Below are 26,850 nucleotides of genomic sequence, written 5' to 3'. Positions count from 1 at the left end.
CCTTTACCTGCTGAATATTTCTCTGCCTTTTCATTTTGTTTAGGTTGCTGTGTTTGGGTACCCTTTCTGTAGGCTGGAATTTCATGGTTCCTCTTTATTGTGGAGCCTGCTCCCTGTGGGTGGGGTTGGATTAGTGGCTTGTCAAGGTTTCCTGGTTAGGGGAGCTGGCGTCAGTGTTCTGGTGGGTGGAGCTGGATCTCTTCTCTCTGGAGTGCAATGAAGTGTCCAGTAGTGAGTTTTGGGGTGTCTGTGGGTTTGACATGACTTTGGAAAGCCTATCTTTTAATGCTCAGGGCTGTGTTCGTGCTTTGCTGGAAAATTAGCTTGGAAGTCTTGCTCTGGAACTTGTTGGCTCTGGGGTGGAACTTGGTTTCAGTGTAGGTAGGGAGGCTTTTGGGTGAGTTCTTGTCTATTAATGTTCCCTGGAATCAGGAGTTCTCTGATGTCCTCAAGTTTTTGAGTTAAGCCTCCTGCCTCTGGCTTTCAGTCTTATTCTTACACTAGCCTCAAGACTTCTCCATCCATACAGCACAGATGATAAAACATTTAGGTTAATGATGAAACAGTTCTCCACAGTGAGGGACACCCAGAGAGGTTCACAGAGTTATATGGAGAAGAGAACATGGAGGAAAGAGATAGAGGTGACTAGGAGGAGAATAGGGGGAGGCAAAGGGGGAGAGACCAATCTAGCCTGTGATCAGTTCCCTAAGTGTTCTCCACAGCCCAGAACACCCAGAGAGATTCACAGAGTTAAGTAGAGAAGCAAAAGGGGAAGGAGGAGACAGAGGTGACCTGGAGGAGAAAAGGGAGAGTCAAAAGGGGATAGAGCAATCAAGCCAGTAATCACATCCCTAAGTGAAAACAGATATTGAAGATTAGATTTTTAAAGGTACAAAACTGACAACAAATACAAAAAAGGAGAGATTAAAAATCTAGAGTAGAGTTTAGACTGTCAAAAAACTATATTAAAAATACAAAACAAAATCAATCACAAAAATTATAAAAAATATGTATATGAAATTTGCTTTAAAAATAGGGCCTTTTTTCTAGGTAATAGTAGGTTATAAAAATGAAAATTAAAGGAGTAATAAAGAACTTAAATTTAAAAAAAATTAAAAAGTGATAATAGTAAAAATATACCTAGAAATTTCTTTGGAGTTGTTGTGGGCAGTGTAGGGTCAGTTCAGTCTCTGATAGTTCCTTGTTCCAGCTTGTACTTGTTCTCAAGATCTATAGGCCCCCTCCAATGCTTAGTCAATGTTAACTCCAGGGTTTTAATCTATTGTACCTGTCACTTCCAGAGCGGTTCCCTCTTCTTTGTTTATTTTGGCTTCCTCTGTTTCCAAGTCTCTTCCATGTCTAATTTCCACTCTGACACAAGGGGGCGAAGGTGGTCACTTATTTAGGCTCACTTGTTCAGTAGTGTTTGGGGAAGGAAGGGACACTGCAAACAACTGTCGCTGGCATGTCTGGGGAGTGCTCACAGTGTATGGACTACACTGGGTTTGCCCCAACTCAAGGTGGCGTGTGCTTTCTGGGTCTACACTGTTCAGGCTGCAGGGTTCTCTGCAGGGGAACCGTCCAAAGCGGACCCTGCCTTTTGTGCACTTCTTAGGTCTAGGCTGCTCAGGTTCTTGGGTACTCTGCAAGGGCCCAGATTCAGCTGGGCATGCATTTTGTGCCCTTCCCAGGTCCGAACATCTCAGGCGACCAGGGGTTTGGCCAGCGCACTGTCCCAGGTGGACCGTTTGTCTTAATCACCTCCTGGTCCCGGCTGCTCTGTTTCCCGGGTGTGCCGCGCGAGAACTGTCTCAGGTGTGCCGTGTGTCTCTGGGGAGTTGATCTCAGGCTGCAACCCTCCTGGCAGATATCAACCGTCCAGGATCCCAGGAAGACGTGGTTAATAACCGGGAGCCTGCACACAGTTTGGTGGAGGATGCCAGTCTCTGGGGCCGAGATTGGAACAGACCCTTGCCTTCTGACTCGCTGTTGCAGGGCTGCCTCTGTGCCTCCGGTGGTGGGGAGGGGCCTGTACGCAGCCAGTTAGCTCTCCTTTGGTATTCCCTCAATCCTTTGCTCTGTGAGCAGGCCAGGCTGCCAGTTAGAGCCTTTCATGGGAAAATTCTTTTTTTTTTTTTTTCCTCTCTGGCCATCCCACAGTTTGGATTGCTACCTCAGATTGTCCTCAGGGCATTCAGGTCTGGTCCTTACCCTAAGCATCAATTATCCAGCCCCACCTCCCTGTCCAGCCCCTGCTCGCTGGTGGCGGACTCAAGCATCTGGGCTACTTCTCTGCCGGCAGTTGCGATTAGGCAGGTATTCTGTGTGTTTTGTTTTTGTTTTTCTCCCGATTATGTTGCCCTCTGAGGTTCCAAAACTCCCCACAGACCCTCCGGTGACAGGGTTTCCTACTGTTTGTAAACTTCTTCTCCTTCACGGCTTCCTTCCCAGGACTGAGCGTCTCCGTCCCTAACTCTTTTGTCTCTTTTTGTCTTTTATATTTTGTCCTACCTCCTTTTGAAGAGAATGGGCTTCCTTTCTGGGTGCCTGGTGTCCTCCACCAGCATTCAGAAGTTGTTGTGTGGAAGTTGCTCAGCATTCAAATGATCTTTTGTTGAATTTGTGGGGGAGTAAGTGGTCTCCCTGTCACATTCCTCCATCATCTTCCATGTCTACCCTTTATGACCCCATGGACTGTAGCACACCAGGCTCCTCTGTCCTCCACTAACTCCTGGAGTTTGCTCAGATTCATATCCATTAAGTCAGTGATGCTACTTAACCGTCTTATCCTCTGCTGCCCCCTTCTCCTTTGCCTTCAATCTTTCTCAGCATCAGGATCTTTTCTAATGAGTTGGCTCTTCACATCAGGTGGCCACAGTATTGAAATTTCAGCCTTAGCATCAGTCCTTCCAGTGAATATTCAGAGTTGATTTCCTTTAGGATTGACTGGTTTGATCTCCTTGCAGTCCAAGGGACTTTCAAGAATCTTCTCCAGCACCGCAGTTCAAAAGCATCAATTCTTCAGTGCTCTAGCCTTCTTCATGGTCCAACCCTCACATCCATACATGACTACTGGAAAAAACATAGCTTTGGCTATACAAAAAAAAAACTATACTTTGTTGGCAGTGATGTCTGTTCTTTTAAATACACTGTCTAGGTTTGTCATAGCTTTTCTTCCAAGGAGTAAGCATCTTTTAATTTCAAGACGACGGTTGCCATTCACAGTGATTTTTGGTCCTTGGCAATTCAAGTGTTTGAAGAACGTTTGCTTTTCACTGATTATCTTTTGGAAGCACTGTATGCACACCTGGGATGGGGAGATGGAAGACTGACCTTTGCCCTTGGCCATAAGCCTAAGAAAAAAGAAAAAATAGGAGTAGATCTGTATGACCTAGAGAGTATGTACTGATGCTGAGAACAAAATTCTTAGACATCTGCTTGGCTGTTGATGAGGAAGGAAGGCAAACCTGTCTACACTCCCTTCAAGTCTCATGGGAGGAATAGTGGGGACACAATTTGCACGTCACCCAGGGCAGTATTTTGAGAAGGAAAGTCCTATCCTTTTGTAGCTTCCTGGTTTAACAAAGGCATGAGAAGAGAAGACATGAAAGCGACGTCTCCAATTGAATAGTAACAAAAGCCCCTTGCCTCCTACTGTTTCCATCTCTTTACCTTCTAAAAATAACAGCTCTGAGAGCTGGGCCTGCCCATACATCTGTCTGTTGGGGCTTGTACTCTTCTTGTATCATATTCATGCCTCACAAGGAGGAGATATTTAAGGCATGTACCTCTCACTCCCCTCCTTTCATTTATACTCTCCACATTTACCTCTTCTTTCACACATCCATCTTCCCTAAGTGTGCTCAGACATTTTGGTGGAAGCAAATGCTCTATTTCACGTCACTGGGGGTGGATGATATTGTTCCTGGTAGATGCACATAGACCGATCTCCTCTGCATCACAGACATAATATAAACTGCCCCCCTCAGCTGAAGTGTCCACAGGTCCAGTGTTATACCTGATGGGCTTTCAGTGGCTAATTCTTCAGAGTCTATCTTGTTCTTGAAATACACAGAGTCTCCTTTTCTGAGAGGCTTGAGCAAAGTATAGGAGAAAGGTTAATACTAAAAATGGCAATGATGACATTAGGTTTGCTAATGTTGACAGTTACCATTCATTAAATATCTTCTTATATTCAAGTTCATTATGTTCAGTTCTTTGCCTGTCTTACCTCAGATACATGTGAAATGGGGTTTGGGAGGCCACAACCATGGTGGTTAGAGCCAAATCTCTGGAGCGAAACAGTTGGGATTAGAATTTTCGTAGCATCACTCATTGCAGTGTGATCTGGGACCCCTTTTGCCTTGGATTTCATCTGAGTAATATGGGCAGTAGTAGTGTCGATAATAAAAGTACCAACTGCAGAAATTGGCTTCCTGGACTAAATGTAATAAAATAAATAAACAATTTGACATATTAAGAAACTGGAAAAACAGTAGGCCCATAGTAAGTGATCCATAAATATCAGCTTTATAAATATCAGTATTATATTTGTCCTCCTGTCAAAAAGGAGAAAAACAAATCAAACACAAGTGATCCCAAACTGCACCATGGTAGGTGGTATGTCTGGACTTATAGTCAGGTTTGTTTAAGGCTCTGCATTTTCCAGTGATGCAGAGGCCAAAATGGCCCCATAACAGATTTCTGACATTTGTATATAGCTAATGAATGTTTCACTCTAACATAAGAATTAGTGCTAAACACATTGTGTGTTGTATCACACGGGTACATGTTCAGTTCAGTTCAGTTCAGTCGCTCAGTCATGTCCGACTCTTTGCGACCCCGTGAATCGCAGCACGCCAGGCCTCCCTGTCCATCACCAACTCCCGGAGTTCGCTCAGACTCATGTCCATCGAGTCGGTGATGCCATCCAGCCATCTCATCCTCTGTCGTCCCCTTTTCCTCCTTCCCCCAATCCCTCCTAGCATCGGAGTCCTTTCCAATGAGTCAACTCTTTGCATGAGGTGGCCAACGTACTGGAGCTTCAGCTTTAGCATCATTCCTTCCAAAGAACACCCAGGACTGATCTCCTTTAGAATGGACTGGTTGGGTACATGTTATATCACTGTTAAGAGAAGACCACAGTGTTCCCATTCCACTAGACTCTTGTATTAGTTCAGGTGGCCTTGATCTACATGCAAACTGAAACAACAACAATAATAACAAAACCCCTGCAGCTGTGTGAGAAGTTCAGTGCTCCTGACCACACCACCTCTGATCACAGGCTGCAGAGTCCTGACTTTATAGTAGAGCCTGTGCATGTATTGATACTTTGTAAACTTTAAAGCTTTTACAATTATCATCCTTGAATGCCTATTGTGTGGGTACCAATACCTAGGAATATTTGTGCCATCTGGGTAGAAATACCCCCTGAAAGTTGATGTTATAACTCTTAATGCACTTTTCCTCTCTATTTTTCTTGTTTCTAATGTTGACAACCACCCACATGGTATTCACTGGTTCTCAGTATAGCCCACAGAAACGCCAGCTGGCTGCATGCCGGTGTCAAGAGGATGAGATTGTTGAGAGCTTCTTCATAGCAATACCTTGTCAACCACCAGCATTGTTTCTAAATATGAAATATTTTTCTTCTTCTGTGCCTTTGGTTTCTCTTTCCACTTGGGAATGAGACCCAGAATAGGTTACTAATTATATTGTGGTAGCTGTGATTCCTAAGAACTCCAGCTCTCATCTTTACGCAGCATCACTCACTTAGCTATTCCAGCTAATGTGTGGAGATCGGATAGGGCTGTCAGCGTGCTCATGCAACTTCGCAGGAAGCCTGCTGTGCCTCCAAGTAGTTCCATGCTGGCTTTAAAAATATGATTTGTTTTCTCCAAACCTGCCCAGTGCACAACATCCAGAGAGAAACATGATAAAACCACAAAATCTGCCTCCTGCCTAGTTTTGACAATTAAAATCATCTTTGTCTTCAATTACTAGAAATGCTAAATCTATCTTTTTGAGAATCAATAACTACTGAAATTCAAACAGAAGCATTTCAAAAAGCACGATGTTTCTCCTACAATAATAACAACCCCTCAGGTAGCAGCACAGATTCTAAGGAATATTTTTGAGCTTAGAATCTGGCCTTGTGTACACTAGATTGTTGATTAGAGCATTAATAAGTGAAGAAATCTTGCAGAGTGCACAGCACTTCCCAGGCTGCATAAAAATATATGATCTTCTACTCAACAGATAAAATGCTTTAAAAATGGAACCTCACTTGCTCCAGGACCTATTTTGGCTTTCAAAATCTCCCAGCCAAAAAACCTAAGGGCTTCTGACTATATGTATTTTGCACATAATGAAAATACATGGTGAGCCTTCAACCTGTGTGTGATGTGTGTGTATCAATATAGTATCAGTATGTGTTATGGTGTTTGAACTGAATCTGCCAGCAATGAGATCAGTTTACTGACTTAAATGCCTTTAGAGAATGACAGAGTCAGGAATCATAGGCTTGTCATTAGAGGCGTGTTGGGTTTGTACTCAGTGCTGCGGTGGTTCAGGACTCTGTATTACTGCACATGGAGTGGTGGTCACCATATTGAATTCCAAGTGGCTCTGGATTTGGCAGCAACAACAGAAGAGAGGGATTGATTGGTGCCCCTCTTCTACCACAGACTGGAGGTTTCTTTCTGCCTACCACAGACTTGAGATTTCTTTCTATGGGCAGCTCTTGACCCAGGGTAGTCCAGTAACTTATTTAAAATGCAGCTAAGGTTTGAAATATTCAAGTTGTTCTTATTCTGGGTATATTGTATGTTTCTTTGGTAGAACAACAGATGAGCTAGTATATGCTGAGTAATATAAGTACTAGGTAAGCAGTTTCTAGGGGCTTTACATGTGTTAGTCCACTTTAACCACCATAGCAATCCCATCAAGTAGCATTATTATTTTCCCAATTTCTAGATGAGGCCACTAAAACATAACAAGGTTAAATGATTTTTTCCTAGAGCCACATAGTAAGTGGTGGAAGGGAAACCGGTCCATTGTTTTTAACCACCATGGCCAAGACAGATTTTATGTAGAATTGGTAGTAAGGAACTTTTCTAGTGGCAGGTCAATCTAGAAGAGAAGCCAGAAATTTTTGATTTATGATACTGAAACTTCTTGGCTTTTCAGGCTACATTAGCAACAGCATCTAAGATTCCTTAATTTTGGGGAAAATCCTAAGTCTATGATAGCTATACTTTTTCTCCTTTTGCAACAAAAATATTCTGAATATGTAAAATATATGAAAAATTGCAACTAGTAAGAGGTATGAAGAAAAGATAGGACAAACCTAGACAGTATATTAAAAAGCAGAGAGATCATATGTTTTAAAAAAACAGAGACATCACCTTGCTGACAAATGTCAAAGCTATGGTTTTTCCATTAGTCATGTATGGATGTGAGAGTTGGACCATAAAGAAGGCTGAGCTTGGAAGAACTGATGCTTTCAAACTGTGGTGTTGGAGAAGATTCTTGAAAGTCCTTGGACAGGAATGAGATCAAACCAGTCAATCCTAAATCAACCCTGAATATTCATTGGAAGGGCTGATGCTGAAGCTGAAGCTCCAATACTTTGGCCACCTGATGTGAAGAGTCAACTCACTGAAAAAGACCCTGATGTTGGAAAGATTGAAGGCAGGAGGAGAAGGGGGTAACAGAGGATGAGATGGTTAGATGGCATCACCAATTCAATGGACATGAGTCTGAGCCAACTCTAGGAGATAGTGAAGGACAGGGAAGCCTGGAGTGCTGCAGTCCATGGGGCTGCAAAGAGTTAGACATTGCTGAGTGACTGAACACGAGCAAGAGGTATGAATATAAAGATTCTCTTACCCCATGTGGTGGTATAGAATAGATGTTTCCAGAACTGGTGTCATCCATAGTTTTAAGTCTTACCTAAGAAGAAGGTAGGGTTCCACTTCAAAGGAATGCAGTGTTCACTACAGTTGAATCATTTGGTTGACAACATACCTAGAGTAAGGAGCCCTCTGTACCCTCCAATCATTAGCTTCACACAAAGCTATAGGACATTTTTTGTAAATGCACCTTCTGTAGATGGTGCATGTTAGCAAGGACTAGACATTTCAAGGGATGTCCTTGAGTTGACTGTTTTGATTTGCTCATATTAGTTCTGGCCTTACAATAAGTCTTGGGTTCCCCTGATTTCTGAGATATTGTAAGCATTTGAAGTAGTCTTGAGTAGAGATTCCCAAAGAACCTAATGAAATAAGGAAAACTTGAAATCCTACCCTTAAAGATTCACATGTAGACCTTACCTTGGTGTGTGACCAGGACACAGGAGAAAATGAGCCATTGGTTCATTTGTTTCAGTTCATTCCATATCATTTCACACCACCAATCCATTTCATTCTGGAGTAACACCAACAGTATCCTCTTTTGGCGTTAACCAGTGAGTCATTTTTTAATTTATTTACTTTGACTTTTCCACGTGGCTTGTAAGATCTTGGTTCCCCAACCAGGGATTGAACCTGGATGCTTGGCAGTGAAAGCTTGGAGTCCTAACCACTGGTCAGCCAGGAAATTCCCAGCCACTGACTTCTTTACATGTCCTGTGCTATCTCATTATTTTCACTCTTGCTCCCTGCCCTCTTTCCACAAAAAAAATCATTAGCAGCACTATGTATGATTTGGTTGATTCACCTGCCAATTTCGCTACACTTAGAATTCTAGAACAGTTTTACAAATGAAAGGGTATCTAAGTAAAGACTCTGCATGTTAGGATAATTCACTAACTAATGGTTATATTGCTAATTTGATTTTGCTGCTGATCAGAGATAGGAAGAGAATTGTAATTGAAATGCATTGCCACCAATTTGTAAATGTTGGTACACATTATCCATCATTGTTATGCTATTATGCTATTAACATAAATTATCACATAGAGGTAATTTAAAACTGTTAACTGACACAGGTATATCTTCTTCCTGGTGATAATTACACATAAAGGAAAGAGGTCAGGCTAAATGTTGCATGGTATTATTGCATGGACTATTGATGGACGGTAGTGATTAAGTGATGTTAGCATTGAAAAATTATTTTGTTCCTAGTATCTCTATGAATTTTCTGTTATGAATTTAAACTCTCATATTCAAATAAGCAATAGATTTTTCTTAAAACACACACTTTTGGGGCTAACTTTTCTTTTTTTTTTGGGGGGGGGCTAACTTTTCTAAAGTCACTATTCTGTTTCACACTAATATTGATTTTAATGAGTTTTTGTTTCATGTTCTTTTAGTTGCATACTTAGTTATAGGACTTTTTCTTTAAAAAATTAGAAGACATTAACTCACTACTAGTGAATTCTTGGTTGAGTACATAATTCCCAATTCATTTATATATCAATTTGTATATCAATGTATATTCTTAAGCAAAATAGAAATTGCTCCAGAAGGTAAGTATTCACGTTAAATGGGGATATGTGGGCATATTCTGTGTTGATGCTATGATAGTGTGAAGAGAGATTTTCTGTGGAGTCTATCCGATTATGTACCATATGTAGCTTTGGGGATATAACTAATGAAAGGGAAACTAAGATCGATTATAGGATGAGAGACAAAGCCAGATGATGAGCATTGGATTTTTTAGGCTTAAGCTTTGAAAATCTTAAGTACTTGAAGCTTCTCAGCCAGAGGATAGGTTGTCAATGAAATACTAGAAAAGTCATTCCTGGAAATGTTCAATGAGATCTTACTATACTTGGATTTCAAATGTAAAATGACAAACAGACCTCTAACAGAATAATGTGCTATAATTTCATCTCATCCCAGAGGGTTCTATCAATTCTAAGACCGCAGAGTCTAGGAGAGGCATGTGTTGCAAGTATTTATGAGATGGAAATGAAACAAAGTAGGTGATATTCTGAAGCTGTGAAATGGGGAAACTAGACTGATTTCTCAGTGCTCAGGTCAGAAAACAATCACATAAGCTTACAGAGAACATGCTACAATAATTCTTTGTTGTTCTCAAATGTGGAGAAGGCAATGGCACCCCACTCCAGTACTCTTGCCTGGAAAATCCCATGGACGGAGGAGCCTGGTAGGCTGCAGTCCATGGGGTCGCTAAGAGTCGGACACGACTGAGCAACGTCACTTTCGCTTTTCACTTTCATGCATTGGAGAAGGAAATGGCAACCCACTCCAGTGTTCTTGCCTGGAGAATCCCAGGGATGGGGGAGCCTGGTGGGCTGCCATCTATGGGGTCGAACAGAGTCAGACATGACTGAAGCAACTTAGCAGCAGCAGCAGTTCTCAAATGTGGAGTGCTAAATGCCAAGTCAGGACATAGTGGGATGTTTCTAAGTTCTAACATAATCATGAAGGATGAAAGACATATACCATCAGAATTACTCTTGAAAACCTTAGGAAGTTACCCTATCAAAGATGGAGACACTCTCTCAGGACCACCAGTTTTCTTCCAGGTTGGGTACATCAGTATTTCTGTGTGCACCAGAGGCAGTAGATGCCATTTCTTTAGGGCCATAATGCACAATAATATATATACAAGAACCAGAATCTGAGTTGACGGAGTGGGAACAGTCACATGTAAGAACCAGGCAGGTTGAGGGAACAGATGTCTATCTTCTCACATGCCATCTACAATCTCTCTGGGATTTCCAGGCACTAGGTGAAATAGCTGGCCTAACTGCATTATAACAGTGATCTTTCCTTTCTTCTTCTCTTTGCTCCCTCTCTTCTCTTCCTCTTTTCTCCCCTCCTTCCCCTCCCCTCCACTACTCTCAACAGAGCGTGATTTAGCATCACCATGATAGTCTCTTCAAGACAGAATAAAAACACTAAGACTTTTAAAACACATGTGTAGTCTATTCTCAGCTCTAAGATCTCTAATTTTTCAAACCCCTATGACTTATTTTATGTTCCTAGAGATTCTTAATGTTTTTGTAGGTCAGACTTTTTGAGTAAGTTCTGAAAGCTAAGGCCTCTTTCCCGGAAAAAATTGTACTATAGACATTCAATCTCAATATAAACAAAAATAAAGATCCATGCATGACCCTATAATTTTTAACTAAGATTCTCTAGACCACCACAGATTTCTCCTTCAACCAGCAGGTGATCCACATTTTGCAATCTAATATTCTCTCTGTATCATCACTTTTGAGGGGACCTATATGGATGATAAGGATAAGAATGCTAAGACTGAGTAGCTAACATTCATTAAGTTCTTAAATATGTACAGGCACTAGTCTAAATCATTTACCATTTATCACAACCTGATGACAAATGTGCTTTTATCCTCACTTTATTGTTACAGAAGCTGAGATGCGGGGAAGTTAAGGAATTTGCCCAAGATCACACAACTGTTAAGTAATTGAATCATGACTGGAGGCCAGAAAGCCTGGATTGAGAGTCCAGGCTCTTAACCACTATGCAGTACTACCTTGTGGTATAAAATTAACTGGGTGTCCTTTCTACTCAGTTTGGTCGAAAGAGAACATAAGATGATCATGGCTATACTGTACCATTAAATTGTGACTCTCTGGCCAGTGGTGGTTTCTACTAGTGCTTCCCTTCTTAGAAGAGGATGTGCCTCCTCTTAGTATTTGAAGATGGCTGTTGACCTACAACTACATCCAGCTAGTCCTGCAGTCAATCCTCTTGGAAGCACTTGAATTGATTTCTAGCAGCCTTTAGTCTGATTCTGGATTCCTAAAAGGACTATACCTACTTTCCAGAACAGTTTAATTACACATCACTATTTGTTTTATAATCAGAAGATAATTTCAAAGACTAAAAGATAAATGATATTACTTAGGACATATGGTTGCAAGCATCAGAAATTTAACTTGAAAAGAATAACATATTGAATTGTCAAAGATCCACAAAACAGTGACATCATGGAAAAACACAGAGAAAACTAATAGTAATGGATAGGTTTGGTTCTCATCTGATTTTCCTTTCATTTATTTCCCCTTATTGCTAACTGGCTTTTGCCAAGTGGCAGGAAACACGAGCCACCATAGATTACACACTTTATATTTTAGATCTTACAAAAAGGGAGACAGTTTTGTCATTTTCTCCATGCCCAGTTCAAGAATCTAAGACAATACATTTTATGGCCACAACTTGGGTTAATTTCCCAAGGGTCTGTTCACTGGAACAAATCCAATGGGACTTGAGATAGAGGGGTTGGATCATTTGAAGACATATCAGTCCCATAGAAATATGTGGATAGAATAGTAAAGGAGAAGTTCCCAGGAAAAGTGACAGAGTGATAAACAGACAGCACTTACTGGATGGCTCCAAAAGAAAACTCAGCTAAATTCATTTGATTGCAGTTAGCAATAAATTATAGAGGACTATTAGACAGAAGCCTTGAAAATGTATTTCTTGCTTTGCACAGTCAGAGGAATATATTGGGGAAAATGGTGTAGCCAATCTAATTTGTGTTAATTCAGCAAATAAGTGACTATTGGAAATTTTTTTATTATTTCATCCTTAATTTGGACTTTTATATCAGTTTAAGGTGAGATAAAATTGTAAGGAAAAGCTGGTGGGAATAAGAAACACCTTTTCTTAGAAGAATACCTGTGACTGCCTGCTGAATGACTTCTGGAAGAGTCTGGGATTGTGACAAAGATAACTAAGCTGAGAAGGAAAGTGAACATGCAAGACTTAGAACCTGATTTGTCAGAGATTTTTTGACAGAGTAATTGCCACCTGGTGCTTTCTAATGAAATAAGCAAAATAGCGTTAATACATGTAACACTGTAAGTAACATGATTCTGGGATATGGGATGGATCAACTCCTAGAAGAATCTGCAGTTTTTGAGAAGGGTCTGTCACTGTCTGGCTACACCTGCCTTACATTGCTGTCATTCTACTGAGTAAAAGATGGCTTAACACAAGCGTGTTCTTACAAATTATGTGAGTGATCAAGACTTGTACTTTATGGAGGTCACATTTTCAGCACTGAACAAGAATCAGGATGGGAAAGGACAAGTTTCTTTCTCATTCTTTCTCATTCCCATTATGTGAGAAAAAGAAATTTACATGTGGGACTTCATGTATTTTAAAACACCTGGGCATCAGATTGAAGCTTTTCTCCTTGGCCAGCTTGAGTGAGTGTGAGAAATAGTGTGTGGTAGATGGGCAGGTGCAGCTCCAACTCCATCATTTAGGAAGATGAATAATAGAGTTTTAGATTGAATGCTTTTTTAAAAGGTGCTATATGTTTAGATCTATATTTAAAAATCTTTTTCATCTACCATTAACTCTGGGAACATGATGGAATACTAATATCAATTTACAGCAGTATTTTTTGAGGCACGGAGGTGCATTTGCATAGGAAGTTCAAAGGACAATTTAAGATTAAACAAATGTAACGTCTAATTTCTGGTGATAGTAGGGTGTCTCCATAGCTTGAAAGGACAAGGTGGTATATATGGTGAGAGAAGGAACATAAGGATGAGATATGGTGGGAAAAATGCAAGAAGAGTGCAAAATTGGTAAGAAACAAAGTATATTTAAAGAGACTGTGAAAGTGAAAGTGAAGTCGCTCAGCCGTGTCCGACTCTGCGATCCCATGGACTATAGCCTATCAGGCTCCTCTGTCCATGTGATTTTCCAGGCAAGAGTGCTGGAGTGGATTGCCATTTCCTTCTCCAGGGGATCTTTCCGACCCAGGAGTCGAACCTGGGTCTCCTGCATTGCAGGCAGACGCTTTACCGTCTGAGCCAGGCTGTACCTAAATCACAGTCACTGATTCTATATAGAAAGAGAAAGAAAATAGGATGTTAGAATATAATTTGTGAGAAAGAAAATCCAGCATGCCTCTTGGCTGTTTAATAGAATTATGACTCATTATCCTTTATGTAATTGAAAGCATTAGTATATAGTTGGTCAAGGGTATGGGCTATAGAATCCAAGTTCAAAAAAATCTTCCCTGCTGGTTGTGTGAGCTTGGACATGTTAATCTTCTAAATCTCAGATCTACCATCTTCAGAATGTGGGTAATAATAAAACCTGCTTGAAAAGGTTATTCTGATTAAACGAGCAAATCCATGTAATGTTATTACCTCAGTGCCTGCTATACAGCAACTGCTTAGTAAAATTTCCTACTATTTATGACTCAATCATTAATTCCTCCTCCTCACTTATGGATAGAAAAATCTGTCCCATCAAGTATACACCACATCCTGGTTGTATTCCTGGCTTTAGAACTCTCTGGAATGGCCTTATGTTGTCTAAGGGCATGTCTAAGGCCTGGAGCAGGAGATCTAGAAGCAATGACTTAATGTTATATTTTAAAGTTGATTAGAATCTGGAGGTCTTATTCCCTGCATCCTTTGGAAATGTTTCAAGAAAAACACATTTCTACCAAATACCTCAGGAACAGGGCAAAGAATGACTTAGGGAAAACACAAATGTCGAGTTATGTCCTTATATGTGGCTGTTCTAATTTTTATTATACCAAAAACATGTGAAATGGGATGGTGCCTCCAGATTTGTACTCAAAATGGAGAGAAAAATTGCTCCAAATCATTGCTTTCTTTACCTGCTGTGAATGATGACTTGTGATTCTGCTGGTAGCATATCCAAACTAAAGGTTTCTCATCAGTGGTGGAATGATTTATTTTTTCTTTTGGAAAAATTGCAAGCAATCTCTCTGTATGCAAAAGAGTGAACGGGTGGTAGATATAAAAGAATGGAAGGAGAAGAAGTGATTAGCTTTTAAAGCAACAAATGATTATTAGAGTATTAGAGGGCTAAGAGGGGGAGGTAAAGGGTCAGAGTAGAGGGAGGGGAGAGAGCAGAGGAAAGAAAAGCATAGGGAGACCAGATTGCCAGCTGTTCACCCACCCCCTACAGTTCTGTTGGTAGCAGACAGAGGATCCCCACGGTTCCCTCCAACCCAGACTAAAGCCCCTAGATTAAACAGCATGTGTGTTACTGTGTGAGGGGTATTATAACCAAACTCTACAGACTGGATGGCTTACACAACAGACATTTCTTTTCTCACAGTTCTGGAGTCTGGAAGTTCAAGATCAGCCTGTCAATCAGGTTGGCTTCTACTGAGCCTTCTTTCCTTGGCTTACAGATGACCGCCTTCTCTCTGTGTCCTCACACGGCATCTCCTCTGCATTTGCATTTCCCTGGTGTCTCTTTTCAAGTCCAAATTTCCTCTGACACCAGTCCGATTGGATTAGGGCCACCTTACTGGCCTTGTTTGAACTTGATCCCCTCCTTAAAAGCCTTATCGCCAAACGTAGTCAAATTCCGGGGTACTGGGGGTTAGAACTTCAACCTATGAACAGAAGGAGACTCAATTCAGCCCATAACAGCTGAGTAACGTGTCAGCCTTGCAGCCTTATAAGTTGGTCATCCAGGCAGAGGTGAGCAGAGATTGCTATGTTTTTCACCGGAGTAATATTTCTATAAGGTAGAGTGATGTAAGGTAGGCTCAAAACTGACATTTTCAGCCAGCAGGATTTGGCAGGTATAAAGTAGACAGTGATTATTTTGGTTCTTTGACCAATGTAAGTCTTGACTCCTACACTAGCTCTCTCTGCAAAAATATGAAGTGTTTGGGACAAAGGATTTTCTGTAACCCTGAGAATGGATTTCCAAGAAGGCTGCCAATCCTGATACAAAGGCTTTGCTCCCGTCCAGCTCTCAATGCTGTGTATACTCACCATGGTGGAACATTTCCAATCCCGTCAGCTTGTCTTTGATTTCACATTTTTTATAGTAACTTTCTAGCCAAATATCAATGCTGCTCACTGTCTTTTAGATGTTCAACATCAAAAGTTGCACAGTGCACAGTGGCTATGTTTTTATTTTATTTAAGGATTATCTCTATTTTTGGCAATCTTTGACAAGTCTTTTCAGCACCGATGCTGCAATAAACCCATTGAAACCCTGGCTTTTATGGAGAGCAAACAAGCCAGAGAATTATTTTACCCAACTAAGATGAGACATAGATTTTTGTTATCCTCCACCTAAAAAAATCCTATATATCTCCATTACAGGTTTACCTTAAGAATGGGATTTTGTGTCTTGTTTGCATTTTCTAAATTTTGTGTGGAGGATTTCACATAAAATAGAAAAGTACTTTTCATATCTTTTATTTAAAACCAGGACATCTGGGCCAAAGAGGTGACTTTTAGAAATGGAGCTAGGACATGATCATCTCCCCCAAATGGGAGACAAATCTAAAGTGTGCTGAGCTAAGAAGCCAGGCAGGTTTCAAAAACCTCTTACCATATTTATTTTTATCTGTATACTTCATCTTGTGTCCATTCCCATAAGATCTGCCATCAATTACCCAATGTAATGGGAACCTCCAGTTTCTTACAAGGTGGAGATACGATAAAAGTAACTGGAGGCCAGTGAGGTTGCTACTTCAGCTTTTGTCTTGTTGCCTCCCCTTGCACACCCCTGACTCCTTCCTCTAGCCTTGTTGTTAAAAGCTTCCATTTGTATATCTCTTCTTTTTTATTTTTTAAAGTTCATAGGAAAAATGATACTGTGTTTCAAAGCACTTTGGAATCAGATAGATCAGGAATTGAAATCCTGGCCCGATGCTTGCTGTGCTGACTTGAACGAGTTTCTTTTTTCTGGCTTTATTTCCTCATCTCTTAATTGGTGCTATGAAAAATAAATGGGATTATAATTATAAAGCACTTAGTCTAGTGTCTGACTATGGAGTATCAGACTCCACAAAAGAAAGCTATTTCTTTATTTTGTATTCTCTCTCTTTATTGGTCTTTTTAATTTTGGACCCCTCTCCTCCCTTATCCTTCCTCTCCTTTACTGTTCAGTTTTCTCTCTCTCCTAACAATAACATTGGGTACACATATCTTTGCTTGCCATCTAATCCAATGCGTCTCAAACAAGGCCTGTATTGGAAATGCTTAAGAGTTTCTAACTATTTCAAAAGACTGAAGGAAAACTTAAACTGATCAGTAATAGCACCTCATTGTTTCTTTTCCTTTGACTCCAATTAGGTCAACTCAATATAGAGAGACGGTCTAGTTCATGTTTATCAGTAACTCTAATGAGATATAAATGTCTTACATTTGAAAAGAGAGAGAGTGAGAAAGAATGGGAAAAGAAAGAATCAGCTTGCAAATACTCTTTTTCTGGGAAATCCATCTTTCAACAAATAGAGTCTATGAGGATTGGGAAAGAGAATAAACAAATCCTTTTCTTTTTCTCTTTTCTTATCTCTAAATTTAAAAGGGCATAGACTAGATGATTTTGTCTGTCTTCAACACTCGTGTTATAGACTATGTTAACATGACTCTTTAACTGAAAGATATTTTGGTATCTGAGACCTGTAGCCTTTTCCTTGACGGATACTATAAGAAACAGGTTTATGAGTCTCACCTTTGTATTAGCTATTTAGGATTATTATCGAGGACATTGCATACTACATTATTCAGTGTGGCTCCTGTATGAAACCCATCTCTCTATTTCATGTTGACATCTAGGAAACTTACAAAAACTTCAAATCTCAATTCTAGTCACTGAAAGGGTCTTTACAGCTTACAATCTATTATTCTATTATCCCAGATCTCAGTAGTCAAAAAAACAATGTATTCAGATTTTTCTATTTTATAATATTTACCTTAAGTCTTTACAAAAATTCAGAGTATACATTAATAAATAATTCTGCTCCCTCCTCTGGCTTCTCTAACTTCTTAGCCTTCATAGATGCCATTTCTTCCAGATGCCATTTTATTCATACACCTTCTTATGCTCTGTTCATCTCCAATGTAAAGTCAATGACTAATAAATAGTTCATTCACACTCACAAAAGGAGGGGAGCCTGTTTTTTCTCCTCTCCCGACCTCTAATTTTTGCATGTGAATTTCTGTTTGGCTTGTAGATATTACTCTATGTTATTTGGTAAGAAGAAATCTACAGTGATAACTGATACCCTTTATCATACTCAACTTTTCCTTATGGTCTTAATTTTGCTAGTGAAGACTGTGGTATTTTTCTCTTTGCTATATTTCTCTTTTCTTTTGTTTGAAAATATGCCATATTTTGTTTTGGCACAGTCATATTTTATCTTAAGGATATGGACTTGGGACAAAATTGTTCCTGAATTACTTAGTTGTTCCCGACTTAAAATGGATTAATTACTGCAAGCCAAACTGCCCACAGAATGTAGCTGGCTCATGCAAATCCTCAATTTAATAATTTACTATAGGTTATTGAAGGGGTTTCACAGTTTAATTATGCAAATTGCTTCAAGAGACTTTTGGTCATTTTCAACAAAAACTTTAGTGAGCTGAATACACATGTAACATTATTTTTTACAAAAGTAGAGCTGAGACACTGAAAACTAAGATGGCATGTGGGTTAGCACCTGGTGAAAGCCAGGAATCTGGAAAAGGACTTCTTGGGTTTGAACTCTAGATTCTTCACTTATTTGCCCTGTGGTTTTGAACAGGTTACTTAGTCTTTCTGTATTTCTTTTTTTTTTTTTTTTTATCTGTAAAATGGGCCCAACATGATGCTTTTAGCTTAGCTCAGAGCCTGGTGCATGAGCAGTATTATTGTTTCAATGATTTTAAGTTTTCAGGATAAAACTGTCAAAACTAGCCTGCAATGAACAGGCACATAAATACACTTTATTGCCTTAACTCCACATCTCTTGGCTACTTGTCATCAGGTTTCTGTCATCCAGAGAAAGCTGTTCTGTCCTTCAGCATTAGACCTGGACACTGGGGAACAAAAAGGAGCTCATGTAAAATGAAGCTGAAAAAGAAGTTGATGATTTAAACAAATGAGAATTGTTTCTTATAAAACCCAGGAAGGATAAAGAGCCCCACTCAGTTCATTAACCAGTTACTAAATGGTGTTTGTGTTATCCCCATGAATACTAAATGAATTCATTATGATATGTGCTATTACAGTGAATAGCAAATGAATTCATAACGATGGGCTTCATAAAAATATTCCTAATGGAGAAGTTATGCATTATCAAGCTGGTTTCTAGAGTAACTGGGGCTTACATTTAAATGGGGGAAATAAATAATCCTAGGCACGACATGGGCTAGTTGGAGTTATCTGGATAGTTCCTACAGAACTGAGAACACAGTTCGTGTCTTGGTAATATGTCAGGAGCCTCCGATGACTCTCAGGTTTTGTTTTTGTCCTTTATTACTGATGCTTGATATCCATTTTTGTCTTTGGCTCAAAGAAAAGGATCCAATAATATGTAGCTGGTCAACAGTAAACCTTTGCTTTGTGATTAGAGAGATTAAGGGAACAAGTCTTAAAATGTTTTCAACCTTTCCTGCCCAGAGGCCATCCGATGCCTATCACTCTTGACCAATCTTCAGGTCAGTTGCTGTACGTAAAATGCAGTGAACCCCCTCATCTGTCCACTTCCACGCACCATAAGAATAAAATAAATTTTAGAATGAACGGCATGAATGGCATATCCTTGAAGTAATATTTGAATTTTATTGACCGTCATAAATAGATTATGAAATCATGGCAGCAACAAAAGCACAGATGGTATCTTATTATAAACCTGCAAACTACAAGCAATGAGCCTGAAGACCACTCAGAGGGCACTTGTGGGCCATCAGTGGTCCAGAAACCACAGTATACTAACCTCTCATCTAAAGGTAGAAGTAATTTCTTAGAAAAAACTTGACACAGCTTCTTGGTTTCATAATAAACTTAAAATGCTTCCAAGGCTTAATTTTTAAGAACCAGCAGTTTTATGTGTCACCTTAATTTATGAATTACATTTGAGCCTCCGAGAGCAAAATTCAGCAAGTATAACAAGTAAAAGAAATAGAAAGTAAAACTGCACTAGTGCAAGCAGTTTAACAATTTAATTAAATAATGTTACTTGTAGCCTACCATGTGCAAGGCATTAGGGAGATATAGAAATAAGACACTGTGTTAGTCTTCAAGAAATTTTCAATAGAATGTGTCATGCACATATTTCACCATGATGTAAATTAGACTGGGATCAGATTTAAGGAATTGAATAATTATAGCCAAATTATACTATTCAGTTATAGATGATTTTTTTGTGTGACAGAATCTTTCCTAAGCACTTTGCATCAGTTATTCATTTAGTCCTCTCAACAAGCCTGTGGTGTGGGCACTTTTGTTATTCCCAATTTCTGTGTGAAAAAGTGGAGCCACAGAGGGTACAGTAACTCAGAGATAGCTAACTAACTCTAATCTTTTCTTGCATTCCTTCTCTGATAGAGAGTTTTACTGAGAAGAATTTTGTAGTTGTACTAGAAGAGGGTAGAACCAGAAGATGGAAGAAATTTGGATTCCTAATATTATGAAAAAGATTGGATTTTCCAAAACAGAAGGTGGTATCAAAAGCAGCAGAGACATAAAGTAGGATGACTGGTGAAAAAGACAAAACGAGAAAAATATTTGACAATTAGAACATCAGTGGTATTTTTAAGTGAGTGGTTCATGGAAGTATTAGTGCATGGACAGGATTTCCAGATTAAACTTAAAGAAAGAATATGGCATAAAAAAGTGAAGACCGTAGGTGAAGCCTACTCTTCTAAAACAATTTAATGTTGAGGGCCAGGAGAGTAAGGGTGAGATTAGTTATAGACATTTTTTGAAAAGGACAGCTTTTCAAAATTAGCGTGAATTAGATTTAAGAATGATTGTCAGAGGAGAGAAGAGGAGTTGAAGGAGACAAAGTGATTAAAAATGTGATCATTCCACCCTTTCTTGGGAGGGATATGCAGTTTTGTTTATTTATTGAAATATAGTTGACATACAATATTATATTAGTTTCACGTGTACCACATAGTGTTTTAAAGTTTGCAAACACTATGAAATGGTCGCCATGATAAATCTAGTAACCATCTGTCCCCATACAGAGTTATAACAATATCATTGACTATAGTCTTTAAACTGTATATTATATCGCTGTGACTTATTTATTTCATATCTGGAAGTTTATGTCTCTTAATCACTTTCAGTTCTTTTGCATTGCCCTCACATCCCACCCTTTAGGCAAACACCTTTTTTGTTCTCTGTATCTATGAGTCTGTTTCTCTTGTTTTTAAAATTCTGCATATGAGTAAGATCACATATTTTTATTTCTCTGACTTTCACTTAGCACAACACACTTAGCTCCATTCATGTTGCTTGCAATAGTTAGATTTCCTTTTGTTATGGCTGAATAATGTTCTATCACATCTCTTTCATCTAATCATTTGTCAATGGACACAGATTGTTTCTATATCTTGGCTGTTGTAAATGATGCTTCAATGAATGTTAGTGGTGTATATTTCTTTTTTGGATTTGTGGTTTTGTTTTCTTCAGGAAAATACCAAGAATCACATGAAATTTCTCTTTGTTTTAAATAGTTTTATTTATGTATTTATTTTTGGCTGTTTCGGGTCTTCGCTGCTGCGCAGATTGTTTTTTCTCCAGCTGGGGTGAGCAGGGGCTGCTCTCTGGTTGTAGTGTGTGGGCTTCTCACTGCTGTGGCTTTTGCTGCAGAGCAGAGGCTCTAGAGCATAGCTTCAGTAGTTGTGGCACACAGGCTTAGTTGCTCTGTGGCATATGGGATCTTCCCAGGCCAGGGGTCGAACTCATATCTTCTGCATTGGCAGGAGGATTCTTTATCACTGAGCTACCAGGGAAGCCCTGGAAGTTCTGTTTTTATTATTTTGAAAAACCTCTATATTGTTTCCATAGTGACTGTACCAATTCACAATCCTACCAATACTGCAAATGTGTTTTTATTACTCCACATCCTCACCAACACTTGCTGTTTGTTGTCTTTTTGATGATAGTCATTCTGAGAAGCGTGAGGTGGCATCTCATTGTGATTTCAATTTGCATTTCCCTGATGATTGGTTATGTTAAGCATCTTTTCATGTGTTTGATGGTCATCTCTATGTTTGCTTTGGAAAAATGTTTAATCAGGGCCTTTGTGCATTTTTTAATCCCATTTTTTTTGATATTGAGTTGTATGAGTTGTTTGTGTATTTTGGATATTGACCTCATTTGTATATGTATATCATTTGCATATATTTTTTCCCATTTAATAGGCAGCCTATTTTAGCTTGCTCAATTTCTCTTTTACAAAAATGTTTTAATTTTGTGTAGCGATGGGTCTTCCCTGGTGGCTCAGAGTTTAAAGCATCCGCCTGCAATGCAGGAGACCTAGGTTCGATCCCTGGGTTGGGAAGATCCCCTGGAGAAGGAAATGGCAACCCACTCCAGTATTCTTGCCTGGAGAATCCCATGGACAGAGGAGCCTGGTGGGCTACAGTCCACGGGGTCGCAAAGAGTCGGACACGACTGAGCGACTTCACTCACTCACTCACTATAGCTGATTAATAATGTTGTGATGGTTTCAAGTTAACAGAGAAGGGACTCAGCTACACATATACATTATCCATTCTCCCCAAACTCCTCTCTCATCCAGGATGCTACATACCATTTAGCAGAGGCAGTTTTTTCATTTTTGTTAATAGCTACCTTTGCTATGTTAAATTTTTTTAGTTTGATTTGTTTTGTGCTTTTGTTTACTTACCCAAAGAAACATATCAAAAAATATAGCTAAGATCAGTGTCAAAAAACATACTGCCTATGTTTTCTTCAAGGAATTTTAATGGTTTCAGGTCTTACATTTAAGTCTTTAATCCATTTTGAGTTAATTTGTGTATATGATGTAAGAAAGTAGTCCAGTTTGAGTCTTTTGCATGAAGCTGTCCAGTTTTTCCAGCATCTTTTATTGAGGAGACTGTCTTTTCCCCATTGTGCTGTTTTTAGTCACTTTTGTCAATGCTGTATAGTTTTCTAAGTGTTTGACTTTTGTTTTCTTAGTTAGATTTATTCCTAAGTATTTAATTATTTTTAATGCAACTGTAAATAGGCTTGCTTTGTTAATTTTTTCATTGTTAGGGCACAGAAACACAACAGATTTCTGTATCTTAATTTTGTATCTCTCTACCAAATTATTTGATGAGCTCTTATAATTTTTTGGTGACATCTTTATATTTTCTATATAAAGTATCACACACCACCTGGGAAACCCGATAAAGTATCATATCATCTGCAAAAAGTGATAATTTTCTTCTTTTACAACTAGGATTCCTTTTATTTCTCTTTCTTGTCTTATTTTTTGTCTTATTTCTGTGGCTAGGACTTCCAATACTATGTTGAATAAAAGTGGCAAGAGTGGTCATCCTTGTCTTGTTTATTATCTTAGAGGAAATGATTTTAGCTTTTGCCTGTGAAGTATGATGTTGGCTGTAGGCTTGTAATATATGGCTTTCATTATGTTGACATATGTTCCCTTTACACCCACTTTGTTGAGAATTTTTACCATAAATGAATTAATTCTGCCCAAAGCTTTTTCTATATTTGTTGAGGTTATACAATTCTGCTTCTTCAATCAGTTAATGTGATGTATCACATTGATTAATGTGCAAATATTGTATCCCTGGGATAAATTCCACTTGATTATGGTGTCAAGGGAAAAAAACATATTTAGTAGATATAGAGACTGAACACCATTTTGTGAGGAAACATGGCTTGGTGGTGATTTTCCTAGTTCAAGCTCTTCGTTAACCAATGGGCCTGTTTTTTTGTGGTTGTAGTCCAAGGAGGGGAGGGAAGGAAGAGAGCCTGTGACCAAGACAGAGAAGAACAGTGAATCCAAGGAATAATTTCAGGGAAGTCAGGGGAAAATTTTTCTGAGTTTTCAATGTTTGGCCCATTTCAATATCACTTTCATGTTTCTTGAAGAAATTTTTGTCAAATTTTCAGACTCTGGACCTTCATTAAAGCAAGTCATAACACACACACACACACACCATTTCCAGTTAATCTAACTATTATACACAAAAGCCTTAGTTTTGAGCAATTTCCTATATTACTTAAACTTATATATGATTCAGGTAACTTCATCTTAACTTCATTAAGACAATGGCATTAGAGCCTGTCTTATTAATAGCATATTACACATTTCAGAAATGAGAGAACTTTTCTCATCATGCCAAGCAAAATGTCAAATGAATTAGATATGATTAAATATGAGCTTTAGTACATTATCTCATTTAATACAAAAATCCTGCAAAGGAGGTATCATTATCGTGTTTTACACCCAAGGAAACATGTTAAGTGATTTGACTAAGGTTACAATGGGTGGAGAGGGAAAGTATAGTCTTGAATGGGTTTCAAATATCCTAGTAGTAATTTCACCTGTATTACATTTGTCTCATTTGTACTTAAAATTGAAAGTATAAACAAGTTTAAACTATAAAGTTCACCAAGATATTAAAAATTATAACTTTTTAGTGTAATGACTTCTAAAAACTGTTCACAGTCTTGTACTGTGGTTTACACTTCAGCACAAAAAGCTCTCAGCACTTAGAAAGTGTGAGCGTTTTATGTCGCCTAAAATTGCTCTCAAGTAAGGCCATTTAGTAGCAACTCCATAGACAATCTCCTGCATATAAAGTATGAACAGAATCTAAATGAGAAGATATGTTTAGTGGGGGAGGAACACTGTTATCAGTACCCTTACAGTCACCCTGCTCTTAGTGTGGTACCTGAAGAAAAACAATGATGTAGATTTATTGATACTGCTCTCTACTACCCTCCTGGAGGTAATTGATAATCAATTACTTAACTGTCCTTAATATCCCTTCTATTTCTACCATAACAACTACAATAAAGCATAAATGGATTAATGCAATCATTTATTCTTTCCCAAAACTCCTTCTAAGTAATTATGTGGTGCAAAGCACTAGGATTAGCATTTTGGGTACAAATATGAACAGAGTTCCTAATCTATTCCCTTGAGGCTCTTGTTCTCTATTATGTGTGTTTTAGGTACTTACCTATATATGTACACATGTATGTAGTATTATATGTAGGGACTTTAAAAGGCATTATAAAAGATATATTAATGATAATTTGGTATTACATGTCACGCTAACAGTTGTCCCAGATGACTCAAATTCTAAATTTTTCCAGGAGAGGAGCTGCCTTATATAGTACTTCTCTCCCTCACGTCTCCCTTCCTCACCAGCCGGTACAGTGGTTTAGATTTAGCGAGCAGCCAAAAATACTAATTGATTTTTTAATTGACTTGGGATGATCTTTATTCTTTAAGATATATACCTAGCATTTTCTCCATGGCAATAATAATTTTTAATGATTGGTTAGATTTTTTCTTTCATCAAACACTAACAAATGCCTTCCCAGGTGGCTCAGTCGGTAAAAAATTTGCCTGCAATGTGGGAGACCTGGGTTCGATTCCTGTGTATGGAAGTTCCCCTGGAGGAGGGCGTAGCAATCCACTCCAGTATTCCTGCCTGGAGAATCCCCATAGACAGAAGAGCCTGGGGGTCTACAGTCCATGGGGTTGCAAAGAGTCAGATACAACTGAGCGACTAAGTGCAACAAATGCCTGCGAAAGGTCCCTGAGAATTTCTGGATAGCTGTCACGTCTAAACAAAGTCTTGCTGTTCCAGGATTACTAAGGATGCTTTGGCACATGTCAGTTTATTTTCTAAGGTCAGTAAATCAGGCAGTGTCTCCAAAATACCACCACTATTAAATAATCTAACTTTCACATTCACCTGGTGGGTGGCTTTATGTTTGCCCATCTAGGGGAGGAGAAAAAGTGAGAAAACCAAAATTTTCTTGGTCATAGAAGGCAAAACCTCTCTAGGAAGCTATGGCTCATAAACAAACTGAGCACATCTAAAGCTGATAAAGTGGCTGAAGCTTCAAGAGCAAAACAAACCCAGAACCTGATAAATCCCTTTGCTTAAAAGCAAAACCAAAGAAAGTTAAGTGACGAAGAGAAAAGCTTTTGTTTAGCAGCCAGGGATATGACACATAGTCTTGTGGGAGATGGGATGAGAATTCAGCTCTCATAAATAATCCCATTGTTCTAATGGATGATTATGAAATGACCAGAAAAAGCATATTGCTGTCTCATTTTGATCAGGATTTAAGGTAATACAGTGGAACAAGTTTGATCATTAAAGAGCTCTGGGAAAGCTGGTGTTTACTTAAAAAAAATTAAAATTAAGCCATTCTTCTCACCGTGTAATTTAGGTGACAGCATATTTTGTTTTGTTTTGTTTTGTTTTCACAAAAACCACTTCATTCTTTATCAGCTAGCCTCACTCACTTCTGAGAAGTTAAAATTATGAGCCCCCAAAGTTAATGAAGGACTTCCCTGGTGGCTCAGACGGTAAAGTGTTTGTCTACAATGTGAGAGACCCGGGTTCGATCCCTGGGTTGGGAAGATCCCCTGGAGAAGAAAATGGCAACCCACTCCAGTACTCTTGCCTGGAGAATCCCATGGACGGAGAAGCCTGGTGCAGGCCACTGTCCATAGGGTCGCAAAGATGATGTACATTACTGTACAACCAGATTGACTTGAAGCATTTAAGGTCATTTCATGGTTAGATTTGAACTAGATCTTCTTTTGGAAGATCTGTTATTGCTTTTTAGTTGCTAAGTCATGTGCAACTCTTTGAGACCCCATAGGCTATATATAGCCAACCAGGCTCCTCTGTCCATGAAATTTCCCCGGCAAGAATACTGGAATGGGTAACCATTTCCTTCTCCAGGGGATCACCTTTGGCGGGCAGATTCTTCACTGCTGAACCACCAGGGAAGCCCTTTTGGAGGACAGTTTGTGGTAAATCCCACAATGGTATGTGAGTGTGTGTGATTTGGGAACAAACAAATGACCCTTCCTTACCTGTTGAAATGATCTCTACCTTTGGACTGCATGATAACTAACTCTCTTGATTTTTTCCTC

General features: G+C 39.1%; 1 long non-coding RNA gene across 1 annotated transcript; it reads left to right on the top strand.

The window, feature by feature from the left end:
- Positions 1-2,553: 2,553 nt before the first annotated feature.
- Positions 2,554-16,024, top strand: LOC120856829. Its single transcript, XR_005719496.1, has 3 exons — positions 2,554-2,670; positions 14,904-14,907; positions 16,010-16,024. It is a non-coding gene; the product is annotated as an uncharacterized LOC120856829 (long non-coding RNA).
- The last annotated feature ends 10,826 nt before the right edge of the window (positions 16,025-26,850 follow it).

The sequence above is a fragment of the Oryx dammah genome, unplaced genomic scaffold, assembly GCF_014754425.2.
Source record: "Oryx dammah isolate SB20612 unplaced genomic scaffold, SCBI_Odam_1.1 HiC_scaffold_28, whole genome shotgun sequence".
In the NCBI taxonomy this organism is placed as follows: Eukaryota; Metazoa; Chordata; class Mammalia; order Artiodactyla; family Bovidae; genus Oryx; species Oryx dammah.
The sequence above is the reverse complement of the archived record's forward strand: the minus strand, read 5'-3'. Positions and strand labels throughout refer to the sequence as shown.